The sequence below is a fragment of the Echinops telfairi genome, unplaced genomic scaffold (genome assembly GCF_000313985.2).
Source record: "Echinops telfairi isolate 266 unplaced genomic scaffold, ASM31398v2 ScPeMD7_24;HRSCAF=84, whole genome shotgun sequence".
Taxonomy (NCBI): domain Eukaryota; kingdom Metazoa; phylum Chordata; class Mammalia; order Afrosoricida; family Tenrecidae; genus Echinops; species Echinops telfairi.
This window is the reverse complement of record NW_022103921.1, coordinates 4,113,329-4,127,011: the sequence shown is the minus strand read 5'-3', so window position 1 is coordinate 4,127,011 and position 13,683 is coordinate 4,113,329.

Sequence of the window (13,683 nt, the reverse complement as noted above, 5' to 3'; positions counted from 1 at the left end):
GAGATGTTTACACGTTCACTGACTCAGCTTTCCTCCTGCAGTTGGTGTCACTGCGTCTGCTTTGTGAGATGGAGGACTTTGTGGACTGGTGTTGGACACATGGGTTAATGGGTTAATGTTGGACTTGTGGGCTTGGGCAGCACTGGGTTGGGAGGTTTTCTTGATGCTCAGTTAACCTTTAATTAAAACTCTCTCTTATACTTGAGTTTCTGTGGATCTGTTTCTCCAAAGTATGCAGACTAATACAGATACCTATAAGTCAGAATCAACTAAATGATAATAAGTGATGTATATGTATGCTGGATGCACATATATACGAAGCATATAGGGTACACAGTTATGAGTACTTTTTAGATATAACCAATTATCTCATGTGATTGGATTTCTGAGTTTGAAGGATTAGGACCATAGTCCTGTAGGACATCTTGGTCAATTAGCATAATAGTATTCATAGTATTATACTACATCCTAATTTGACAAATAATGTCTGGGTTTTAAAAGCTTGCAAGCCACCATTTAAGGTACAACTAAGGGTCTCTGCTCATCTGGAGCAAAAGACAAAAAAAGGAAAACAAAGTCTCAAAGAAATGAATTTATAGGACAAATAATCTACATGAACCACAACCTCATGTACCCTGAGGCCAGAAGAACTAGATGGTGTATAGTTATCACTTCTGACCATACTAACAAGGGTCACTATAAATAGTCCCTGATCGAATGGGAGTAAAAACGCGGTACAGAACCTCAAGTTCTTAAAACAAAAATAAATCAAACAGATAAATAAATTAAATAAATTTAAAATTAAATAAAACTGGGCTAGTTAAGACTGGAGAACTCTGTGGTAGTGACATAATCTGGTGTAAATTTGAGAGGATTATGAGTGAAGGGATGGTATCTGGCCTGTCAATCAAGAGATAACCAATGAGGCCTCTGTGTGGGCATGGCCTTCTCCTGAGAATTCTGGACACTCCTGTATTTCTTCCTTGAAGGCGGGAGACACTGTCTCTCTCTGCTCACTCCTTGAGAGACACTGTACTGAAAAGAAACATGGCGCTATGCCCTGAGAGCTGGAGAAGCCCCATGGACCTACCCTGATGCAACCAGACCTCTGGATGCTTACAATGCCACAAGATCCTCAAAACTTCCAACCCACAGGAGTGTGATCCTCCTGCATTCGGCATCTTTGCATGTATTTCATGAATCAAAAGAGGACTTTATATATTGGTATCAGACATATGGGATAATATCGGATTTATGGACTTGATCTGGACTGGGCTGCGATGTTTTCTCAATATTCAACTGCTTTTGTACATAAAGCTCTTTACTATTCACAGATGAGTGTCTGAGACTTTTTCCCTGAGATTTTCATCAAATGTTGAACCAAAGCTAACCCCCAAGGTCACCTTGTAGCTACATAGCAAATTGGCTTTAAAAAAGAAGGAATGTCATCTCTGTTCTGTGCTCCTTAAAAAAAAAAAAATCTATATGAGACCAAACAATCAATAATGACTTTAAAAACAAAGATGAAAATATAAAAAGCCAGGGAAACAAGATTGATGAAAACAGAGCAACCAGAATGGAAATAATTAGAATGTTCACCCACTGTTAGCAATTTGTCTAAAAATTATTGAATGGAATTTAAACTTCTTTGTAAGCCATCATCAAACACACAATAAAAATAAAAGCAAATTATAGTGCCATTCACTATGGTAGAGGTCATAGGGACAGGACCAGATTTGGTCTTGGATATACACCATGACAAATAAAACTATTTAAATATGAAGTGTTTTCTATGCTGAGAAGTAACTGTGGCAGTTCTACTATAAGATAGGCTGGATAAACAATTCGGAGACGAAAACAATGGAACTGATGGTTCCGGGGAGACATGGGAGAAGGGGAGATGGGAGAAAGAAAGGGTGGTGGAGATCAATCAACCCAGGGACAAGGAAACAACAAGTGAACTAAAATCAACGGAGAGAAGGGTGTAGGATGCCTAGTGGGGCTTAATCAAGGTCAATGTAACAGTGAGGAATTACTAAACCTAAATGAAGGCTGAACACGATGGTGTGACAAGAGGAAAGTAAAAAGAAATAAAGGAAATAACCAGGAGGCAAAGGGCATTTATAGACGTCTAAATACAGGCATGTACCTATGTAAATACATATATAACGAGAGGGGAATAGAACTATGTACTCATATCTATACATTAAAAACTAAGGTTGCAGATGGACATCGGGCCTCAACTCAAGTACTCCCTCAACACGAGAACACTTTGTTCTAATAATCCGGCATTCTGTGATACTTACCTTCCTGACAGTCTCACTGAAGACAAATGGGTGCATAAGCAAATGTGGTGAAGAAAGCTGATGGTGCCTGGCTATCAAAAGATATAGTGTCTGGGGTCTTAAGGGCTTGAAGATAAACAAGCGGCCATCAAGCTGAGAAGCAACAAAGCCCCCCATGGAAGAAGCACACCAGCCTGTGTGATCATGAGGCATCAATAGGATAAGGCATCTAAGACCCAGAACAAAATCATACCAATTTGAATGGCGGGGGGAGCATGGGATGGAGACCCAAAGCCCACCTGTAGACAATTGGGCATCCTCTTACAGAAGAGTCACAAGGAAGAGATGAGCCAGTCGGGGTACAGTATAGCACCAAGGAAACATACAACTTTCCTCTAGTTGTTTAAAGCTTCCTCCCCCCAACTATCATGAACTCAGTTCTACTTTAAAAATTGGATTAGACCAGAACATGTAAACTGCTACAGATAAGGGCCTGAAACACAGGGAATCCAGAATAGATAAACCCCCCAGGGCCAACAATGAGAATAGAGATACCAGGAGGATAAGGGGAAAGTGGGTGGAGAAAGAGAGAATTGATCACAAGGATCAACATATAACCCCCTCCCAGGAGGACGAACAATAGAAAAGTGGGTGAAAGGTAACAGAGGATGATGTAAGATATGAAAATAATAAATCTATAATTTATCAAGGGTTCATGAGGGAAGGAGGGGGATATGAGGAGCTGATGTCAAGGGCTCCAGTAGAAAGAAAATGCTTTGAAAACGATGATGGCAACATATGTACAAATGTGCTTGCCATAATGAATGAATGTATGGATTGTGATAAGAGATGTAAGAGCCCCCAATAAAAGTATTTAATAAAAAAAACTAAAAAAAAAGAAAAGAAGAAGGGAGGGGGTGTAGAGATAAACCAAAATGGTCTCCAAAAAAAATTATTAAGGCCGCAGAGACGGATAAAGCACATAAAGAAACTCTGTCGATAAGAATAAGAATGCAAGAATGAAAAGTACTTTGCAGTAGCCAACTGGATCAATTAATATTGCTTTTGACCCTAAATCCAAATAAAGCGGAGATACTAAGGGATTCTGAAGGTCTGCTACTCCTTTAGAGAAGGGCACTGCAGTCCTGTGGGGGCCGCTGCTTTGACATCAGCCACACAGAGAAGATGAGCACTGAGCTAAGAAGAGTTCCTGACATATTCGTCCTAACTCAGCTCTTTGCTCACAGTTCTTTTTGATCATCAAAGCGAGGGGCAACCCTGTCACATGACCTGTTGCCATGACTGCTGTCATGATTCTAGTTTTCACTGTTATTGAGGCACCTATGCACAACAGAATGAAATATTACTCAGTCCCCCACCATCTTCACCGTTGTTTCCCTATCGTTTTGTAGTTTCAGTGCCTTCCAACCTATGCGTATCGTCTTCCAGCCCTGTATCAGACAACAGGCCATTAGCCAGGCCTTTCTTCATAGTCTTTAAGTTCTGCTAAAACCTATCCATCATAGGTGAGTATCATGGGTATTTGAAATACGGGTAACATCGCTTTCAGCATCAGAGCAACATGCAAGCCACCAAACCATAACAATGCGGTTAAACTAACCGTGGAAGAGATGAATCATTTGTGGGTAGGGATTTGTGGGTTTGGCTAATTCTGAGAAATGGGGTCATCTGTGGCCAAGTGGAGAATGACTGAACAGGATGTTCTGCTGGCAGGCGTCCATGGTGCCTGCACAAGAAATCACTGAACAGGATGTTTCTGCAGGGGGTGTCTGTACTGCTTCTGCAAGAACGAGAGGGGTTTCTGGTCAGATATTAACCTTCAGGCATGGATCATTAGAAGCAGGGAGAAACAAGATAGTTGATGAAAAATTGGAAAACCAAAGAACCTTAGCAAGCTAAAATGATGTATCAAGAGGATGTTTAGTAAGGATTAATATCAGGAAATTCCTGCGTCCAAAAAATCAATTCTAACAGATGGCAACCCCGTGTGTTATAAAGATTTGTTCCATAGGTGTTTCTTGACTGTAATCTGCATCGAAGCAAATTGCCAGCCCTTTCTTCCACGGAACTACTGGAAGTGTTCAAATGGCCAACCTTTAGGATAGTAGTCACCTGTGTTAGACAGGGTTCTCTAGAGAGATAAAACCAAATTGCTGATAATTCAATATATTTATTTATAAAGATAATTAGATATATAACAAGAAATGAACTGTTAAATCGTATACAGATAAATATATAATACAAGAAAGAAACAGTTAAATTATAAAGCACTACAAATGGCTCAATTCAAATCACTGCCGTGAGAGAGTTGTGAGAGTCTAGCAGTCCTTCCAGTCCAATCTGCTGCCAGATCTTCCTCTATTTATAGAGAGAGCTAGGCTATGTCAGCACAGCAGCCAATCAGAAGGCAGGACACAGACAAGACTCATCTTTTTCCCCACCGTGGTTTTGAACTGCTAGCCTTGAAGTTAGCAGCCCAACATGTAACCCACTATTCCACTGTGGTTCCTCGAACTACACTAGTATCTCAGAAAGAGGATATACGTGTTCTGTTCTATTGAAACTGTAACACGATGTTATTGCTGCACCCATTTCTGAGGAGCAGTTTAAGAGGGCTTGTTTTAATTAGGCTAAATCTAGGTGACTACTATCATGAAACACATTGATACAGAACCGAACAAGCAAAGAAGCATTCTTCTCTCTTTTGTGAAAGTTCCCAATGAGTTTTCTAGGTGAATAGCTGGTTCCATTTTACACAGTCATTCAGGAAATAATGTTTCTTCCGTCAGGACTGCTTTATCATCATCTACAAAGGCATTGTCATTTGCTCCAGGGACACGGTTACCATTATGACCCAGTTAAAATGGAAAGCTTAGAGGAAGCAAATTCAGAAGATGGATCCACTGCCTTCAGATAACTTGAGGCCAATAATCTGGCCTCATCACTTCTGCTGCACTTCCATTGTGACCCTTAGTACGGCTACATCTTCTACTGGGAGCCTGGAAAATGTTCAATAAAGCACCCCATTTACCCAACTCCAATTTTATGACAATATAAGAAAGGGATGGATTCTGGTGGCTACACTTAATCTCTGCCATACCTTTTTGAAGAAGCAGCAATTCAAGGATGGGAGAAATGTTCACGCCCTGATAGGACCATATAGCAGAAGAAAATAAGTAAAGTAATCCAAGTAGACCAGTGTTGTGTGGCTCTTGGGCTCAAAATAAGACAAACAGGGAACAGACATCTTAAACGAGTTACAGGAAGATAAAGGGGTAGATCCTCTCTTATTAGAGGTGTTTGAGCAATAGCTAGAAGACCTTTGGATTTTTAGCTGCTTTAGCATTCCTTCGGGTATTGTGAGTGGCCAAATTAGATCATAAATACTCCCATTTGTAGGCCCTGGCTAAACTTGTATTTTGAGATCACAGAATTAGGGAATGTAACCCCAAAATGTCTTGGGTGTCTACTACGTGTCATACTTCTCAACATGCGTGTGATGTGGGCATTGTTCACATTTGACTGCTGTTCAGATGCTAAATGTCCATTATGTAAGGCCACAGAGCTGTTAGGTGTTACTGCTGGCGTGGCAGTAGATACCTATCTGAGTGCTAAGCTCATATTTTCACCACACGACCGAGTCCCAGAATGAAGGTCAAACCCAAATTAAGTTTCTGTTCTCCCTTCTGCCCCTCTCCAAATCCTTATCTTATCAGGGTGCAATGCGTGGATGGACAAGCTGTTCTAGAAGTCTCGCATGACAAGATAAGAGCACTTAAACATCGGCTCCCTTTTTCAGACGGTCCTTGGGCCAAATGACTGACTTGTCTCAATACCTTTCCTAGCACAGAAGCAGGGCCAAGTACTCATTCGGAAGCTTCTGACAATCTCCATGTCTCTCCCTCCTTCCCTGAATGTGGATATCCTCTTCTAACCCAAGTCTGCAGCAAAATGAATCATCCCCTGCTTTCCCTTGCCAGTCTGCTTCATAACCCTTCTCCATTTCTGTTCAGAGTGTTAGGGGAAAACTGGTTTCATTTTAAATGAATTCATCAGCTCTTGTACATGGACATGGATGTGAGAAGTCAATCAATCACCCCTAATGCTTCTGCGATAGATCATTTACCTAGCTTCCCTCCAAAGACAAGATGACGCACACTGCACCTGCTTTGTCTCCTTAGTAACCGGTCTCTTAGGTTTCCCTCTCGTATTTGATGGCAGGCAAGCACAGCAAACTAACACGGCAAGGGAAAAGGCAAAGGCTCACAGCATGCTGAGTGGACGCTGGGCACAACGTCACCTGTAACACTGTTTGCCAGTCATCACATGCTTTAGACTGTGGAAAATTACTAAGAACCTCTGGGAAGATTGCACAACACCAAATGAAATAGATTGTGATCTGTGTTGGGCGTGCGTCTTGCTTGACTTGAACGTTGGCTGCAGTAAGCATATAACACTGCTAAGGAGGAAGTGAGCAAATAGTGTGCAGACGGTCCATTTAACCACAAGGAACAGTATTCTAAGAATTTAAGTCCTCTTGTAAATTTTATCTACATCTCTCCTGGCGTGGTCTCAGCCACCAGTGAATTGATACTTGTGAGGGAACCAGACAACTCTCTTGGACACTGGGGGATCCAATTAGAGGATGTCATTATTCTTTCCATTTCTGAAATTGGGACTCCAATGCTTGGGATCTGATCAAATTCTAAAGTTAACACTTAAAATTATTGGATCAGAGATCATCAAACAGAACATAATCTACCTTATCTCTCTACGCAGCAATGATGCCCACAGAAGTTATTTGTCTAAGATCACATACATTTCACAGCTTTCCATATTTTTTAAATTTTAGTTTCTATATTTACACAACTAAATGTGTTTATTGGTGGAGTCAAATCGTTCTTTGTGAAGGTTGTTATTTTTTATAAATACTTCACTATTAGCCCTTCTTTTCCTGCTATTTAGTGATGTTCTTTTTAAAAAAATCCTTTAAACTGATGGTTTCATTATTTTCCTCAATATCTCTAAATAATAGATTGCCTATTCTTGAAGTTTCAACGTTAAGTATTGCCTCAATCACAAAACACAAACTTCTCATCTCCCTCTTCTCCCTTCTACAATTTTCTTTAGATCAGTAGTATTCAGTTGATTACATAAATGATATTCACAGTTGAACTATGTAGTTAGTATATCATGGTTATTCTACCTTTCTGTTTCAGAATGAATAATTGTCATATCTTTTTTTCATTCAGTTCCTGTGCATAACCCAAATTCTCTCCAATTGTGTCTATCTTATATGTTTCAACACAAATTGGTGTTGTGCAAACTACATCTTCTGAGGGAAATATCTCCCAGAGCTTTCTTAAGCCTCAGTATGGACTGATAGTTTTCAAGGTCAACTCTACAGCAGTCAACTTGGGCTCCTAATTAAGCATCTTACTGGGAATACCATTTACCTCTCTCGAGCTTGATCTTCAGTTTCCTGGATTCTATGCCTCTCCCTTTCTTGATTTAATACCCAATTTTAACAAAGGACTTCCTGCAGCAATTCCCTTTGTAAAGTTGCTTAAAGGGGAAGTTTTTAGTTTTTTAGTTTTTTATCATTTTATTAAGGGCACATACAACTCTTTTTTTCCCTTTTTAAAAAAATCGTTTTATTAGGGGCTCATAAGACTCATCACAATCCATACATACATCAATTGTGTAAAGCACATTTGTACATTCATTGCCCTCGTCATTCTCAAAACATTTGCTCTCCACTTAAGCCCCCGGCATCAGGTCCTCATTTTTTCCCCTCCCTCCCCGCTCCCCCTTCCCTCATGAGCCCTTGATAATTTATAAATTATTATTTTGTCATATCTTGCCCTGTCCGACGTCTCCCTTCACCCACTTTTCTGTTGTCCATCACCCAGGGAGGTCACATATAGATCCTTGTAATCGGTTCCCTCTTTCCAACCCACTCTCCCTCTACCCTCCCAGGGGCACATACACTTCTTACCACAATCCATACATGCATCAGTTGTATAAAGCATATTTGTACAGTCATTGCCCTCATCATTCTCAAAACTTTTGCTCTCCACGTAAGCCCCTGGCATCAGTTTCTCATCTTTCCCCCTCAAGAGGGAAGTTTTTTGAGGTTTGCTTGTCTGAAATGTTTTTATTCTACTCTTACAGATGATTGACAGTTTGATAGGGTATTGCATTCTAAATAGCATTCTTTATTCTTTCTCAAAAAATTGAAAATATATGTAGTATTAGTATAATCTGGTGATTCTCTTGAGTTAGGTAGGGATCAATCATTATTTGATATGTGTTAGCTTTATTTTCATACTTTGGACACGCTATCAGGAGAGACCAATCCCTGAAGAACATCATGTCTGGTAAAGTCGAGGGGAAGCAAAAAAGACTCTTGAAGAGATGGGTTGACAGTGTAGTTCAAACTATGAGCTCAAATATAGCAACACTTGCAAGGACCGGGCAGTGTTTGGCTCTATTGCTCATGGGGTCACTAGGAGTCAGACTTGAGTCAATGACACCTGACAACAAGCTTTATCTTGGCAACCAGAGCTGAGACCATCAAAGCTCTATTTACAAGCACAAGATCCTGGCTGTGGAGCCTACTCTGACTCACAGTCACTTGCAAGGCACAGTAAAACTGCCCCTGTGGGTTTCCAAGGCTGTAGACCTTTCTCTCTCAGAGCAGCTGGTGGTTTTTGATCTTTAGACCTTATGGTTAGCACCTCGAGACTAAATGCTAAAAGAATAAAGATTCTGCTAATATATTATGGGTTGAGTTTTCCTTCTCCATAAGGAAGAAATTGTGCAGATGTGCATAAGGTCTATAAGAGCTCACTCGATTTCATTCATTGTAATACTTGGACTCATCTGAATCTTTTCTTGTACCTGCCACTCATTATTTAGGGTTCAGTTCATCAATTTCTCCTTTATTCCCTTTACAATGAAGACATGATGGATATGTAGACTTAGTACTCTGACACAAGTGTAAATGAAATAACAAGTGTGCCCTGTGGACATATTAGCTTGATTAATAGTAGCACGCTACTCACATGGTACTCACAAAATGTTGAGGGGAAGACCCTTTCCTTCTCCCACGACTCATTTCCTCTGTGCTAGCCTCACTAATAATCCAGTGGTAACTACTTTCAAGAGAGTTTTTCTTAAGCAGATTCTTGTAGTTAGATGCCATACTAAAATACTATTGGTTGTAGTCCTCTACAAATTTATAATCTATATAAATCGCAATAAACAATAAAGATGCTTATTGAAAAAGTGTTAGGAAAAGGCCAACATCTATCTGCATGTCCTAAATCCCTTGAAATAATTAAAAAAAATAAGACTCTTAAGTGGAAAGAGATGTGCATTTATAAAGTCACTGATATTGAGAGATTCTTTGAAGAGATAAAGCAGCTGGCAATTGCAGCTACAAGACCACCTTCAAAAACATTTAAAAGACATTAGTATAATTAGACTAATGTCAGTAAAATCGAAACTTAAAAACTTTTCTAGAAAAATGCAAGTTATCAAACATGTACAGAAGAAGAAATAATGTTGCAATTAATCAACTATTTTAAAGAAATTTTATCAATAATGAATAATTCTCCCACCTTCCACTTACCTCTGCAAAGACCAGACAAGGACAATGTTACCAGACCTTAAGAAACATAATTATATAACGACTTCAGATAATAGAAAAATAGGGAGAAATTTCCTAATCAAGAAAAGAAAATTCCCATTCATGTACTTGTGAATATAAGTACCAAATACTGAATAAAATGCTAATTTAAAAAGTACTTTAGATAAAGTTTGTTCTTCTGGCTATACTTCTTCCAAGACAGAGATGCCTGGGTTTTTTTGGCAGTCCGTGATGCTTCCAACACTTTGTCGGCACCAATGCAAACGCATTGATTCATCTCTAGTCTTCCTTCTTCACTGTCCAACTTTCGCATGCATGTGAGACAACTGAAAATGTCATTGCTTGTGTTCAGTGCACCATCAGTCTTTGAGTTAGTTTATTGTGCCAACCTGGCTGGCCGATAAACGCATGTGGGATTAACGGAAGGGCGGAGGGATAAATGGCTCCGTGAGCCTCGCCTTTCGAGTTCTCGGGTCTCTTGCTTCATGATGGTCGCACCAGGGTGCAGCTGCTTTAGCCAGTTCCCTGCTTCAGCTGGCAAGGCTCACGTCCTGCAAGACATCCCCAAGGAGAAGCCACATGGACCTACCCCAATGCAGCCCTGGGTGCTGGAGCAGCCATGTGGAGACCCCTGCCAATGCTGAGATGCTTACACATTCACTGATTCGGCTTTCCTCCTGCAGTCAGCATAATAGTGTGTATTTTGTGAGATGGAGGAGGACTTTGTGGACTGGTGTTGGACATATGGGTTAATGGGTTAATAATGTTGGACTTGTGGGTTTGGGCAGCACTGGGTTGGGATGTTTTCTTGATGTGCACTTAACCTTTACATAAAACTCTCTCTTATACATGAGTTGCTGTGGATTTGTTTCTCTAAAGTACCCAGACTAATACAGTCCTCTAAGTGACACCTTAACGTTTTTACAACACTTCAAAGGGGTCTTGTGCAGCAGATTTGCCCAGTGGATTATGTTGTTTGACTTGCTGACTGCTGCTTCCCCAAGTGTTGGTTGATTTGGGATCTAAGCACAATGAAATCCTTGACAACTTCAATGTTTTTTTTCCCCATGTATCATGATATTGCTTATTGGCCCAGTTGCAAGGGTTTTTGTTTCCTTATAATTAAAACTATAGTCCTTGAATTTCATCATGTCGTCTTTATTTTCAGCAAGCACAATGAAGTGCTCTGGAGGTCCTATGCTTCTTAATGTGCTCCATATTTTGTTATAAATCTTACAGTCAAATGCCTTTGCATACTCAATGAAACATACGGTAAGTGAATGTCTTGGGGAGGCTCTTGTATATGGTATGTTCTCCTGACTTCCCATTCACAGGTCTCTTGGTTAGTGTAAGGGATCCAACTGAGTTTTGTATATTGCTCTTAGGTGAGGTTACCACTTTGCTGAATTTTTAATTAACTCCAGTAATTTTCTTGCTGCAACTTGGGGATTTTCTATAAGACCGCATGACCCCTTAGTTCGTTTATTGTTAACAGTTTTAAAATTCACATCTCATACATTTTAATAGTTCAATCACACTCATAAGAGTTGTACAACCATCATTAAAATTAGTTCCAGGACATTTCACCTTCCTTGTACTCATTGTTGTTGACAGAATACAAGGAAAGGATCCAACAACAATGAAACAATGGAACAAAGAAACATCTCAATCGACCACAGCAGAAAATGCTTAAAACTGGAGCAGTTATACATTGGGTCAAGAGAGACATCAATGACAAGGAGTCATTGACTTCGCTGCATTCAATCAACTACATTAACTAAACTATTTTGACTGAATAACAATGGCAGTAATGCTACCCTACAATATACTCTATCTGGTAAAGGCCTTTCTCGTCTCTGGTACATAGTCAGAGGGGATTTACCAGAGGCTTCATCCACATGAGGAAACTTTCAAGTGGGTTTTGGACTTTCCCTGTCATCCAGAGCCTCCTCAAAGCTTGGATTTTATTATTTACAATTCTTGGATCAAACATGCTGGGGTGCTTTTTCCATATGGACAGCCAACGCCTCGTTTACATGGCTGCTTGCTTTAAGACAAGCCTTTAAGACCCCAGTCACGATTCTTTCTGATAGCCGGACACCATCTGCTTTTTTAACCAACTTAGCTGCAACACACAGATCTTCAGTGATCACTTCATGGGGGTAGGTTTTGAGTAAAACTAACATAAAACCTTGATATTAAAAAGAGTTTTTCTTCAATTGGAGTTATGATTAAGTGCGAGGTGGTGAGCAATTTTTATCAGGAAAGGGTGTTGGATTTTTGTCAAATGCCTTTTCTACATTGATGGATATGATCATATCATTCTTTTCCCTTGTTTTGTGATGGATTATATTTATTGTTTTTCTAATGTCGAACCACCATAGCTTGCCTTGTATGAACCCCATTTAGTCCTGATGGGCTATTTTTTTTTATATATATGTTATTGGATTTTGTGGCCTAGAATTTTGTTGGGAATTTTTGCATTTAGGTTCGTGTGGTGTATTGATTTATAATTATCTTTTTTAAGGATGTCTATGCCTGGTACTATGGTTATGCCCACTTCTTTTTTCTAAAGTAATTATTCCATTTTTTCCCCTATAATCCAGAATAGTTTGTGTAGGATTTTTGTCAGCTGTCTTCTAAATGTTCGATAGAAATTGCCAGTGAAAATATCTGGTCCAGGACTTTTTCAATGACTGGGTGTAGGTGTTTAATGAACTTTAATTTCTTCTTCTGCTATGGGCCTGTTCTGTGCACCTCAATTTGCACCTCAATCTGTGTTAGTGTGATAGTTACATTTATTGTGCCAACCTGGTCAATAGGAATATGTGGGATTAACCAGGTCCCAGTTTGATTGGAGGGCAAAGAAGCTGGATTATATGAAGAAGGCTACAGGACTTGAGGAAGGCTTATTAACAACCTGCAGTATGCAGATGACACAACCTTGCTTGCTGAAATTGAAGAGTACTTGAAGCACTTGTTGGTAGAAATCAAGGATTGTAGCCTTCGGTATGGATTTCAACTCTGTAAGGAAGACCAAAATCCTCACAACTGGACCAATAGGTAAAATCATAAATGAAGAAAAGGTTAAAGTTGTCAGGGATTTTGTCTTATTTGAATCCATACTGAATGCTCATAGAAGCAGCAGTCGAGAGATCAAAAGTTGTATTGCATTGGGTAAATCTGCTGCACAGAACCTCTCTAGGATACTGAAGAGCAACATGATACTTTGAGGACTAAGATAGATGCACCTGACCACAGCCTTGGTATTCTCCGTTGCGCCATATGCATGTGAAAGTTGGATTGAACAAAGAAGACTGTAAAGAATCAATACATTTGAACTGTGTTCTGGGGAGGAATATTGAAAGGATCGTAGGCTACTGAAAGGAAAACCCGACTTGTATTGGAAGAAACTCATAGAATTTCAAGAAATGTGACTTTTATCTTAGCCTTCTTCTTGAATCTATCCTATTCTCCCATGATCCTTTTCCAATTTCTTTCTTCTTTCTTCCTTCTTTCCCTTCCTCATCCCTCCCACCTGCCCTCTTTCCTTTTTCTTTACCTGTTGGACCATGCCAGGCTAGATGCTTCTTTGTAAGCCGTGTGAAATCCTTTCCCGAGTTAGGAGGGCCATACAGTGAACCCTCGTTTATCGCGGTTAATCGGTTCTAGACCCTACCGTGATAAATGAAATTCCGCGAAGTAGGATTCCTTATTTGTAAA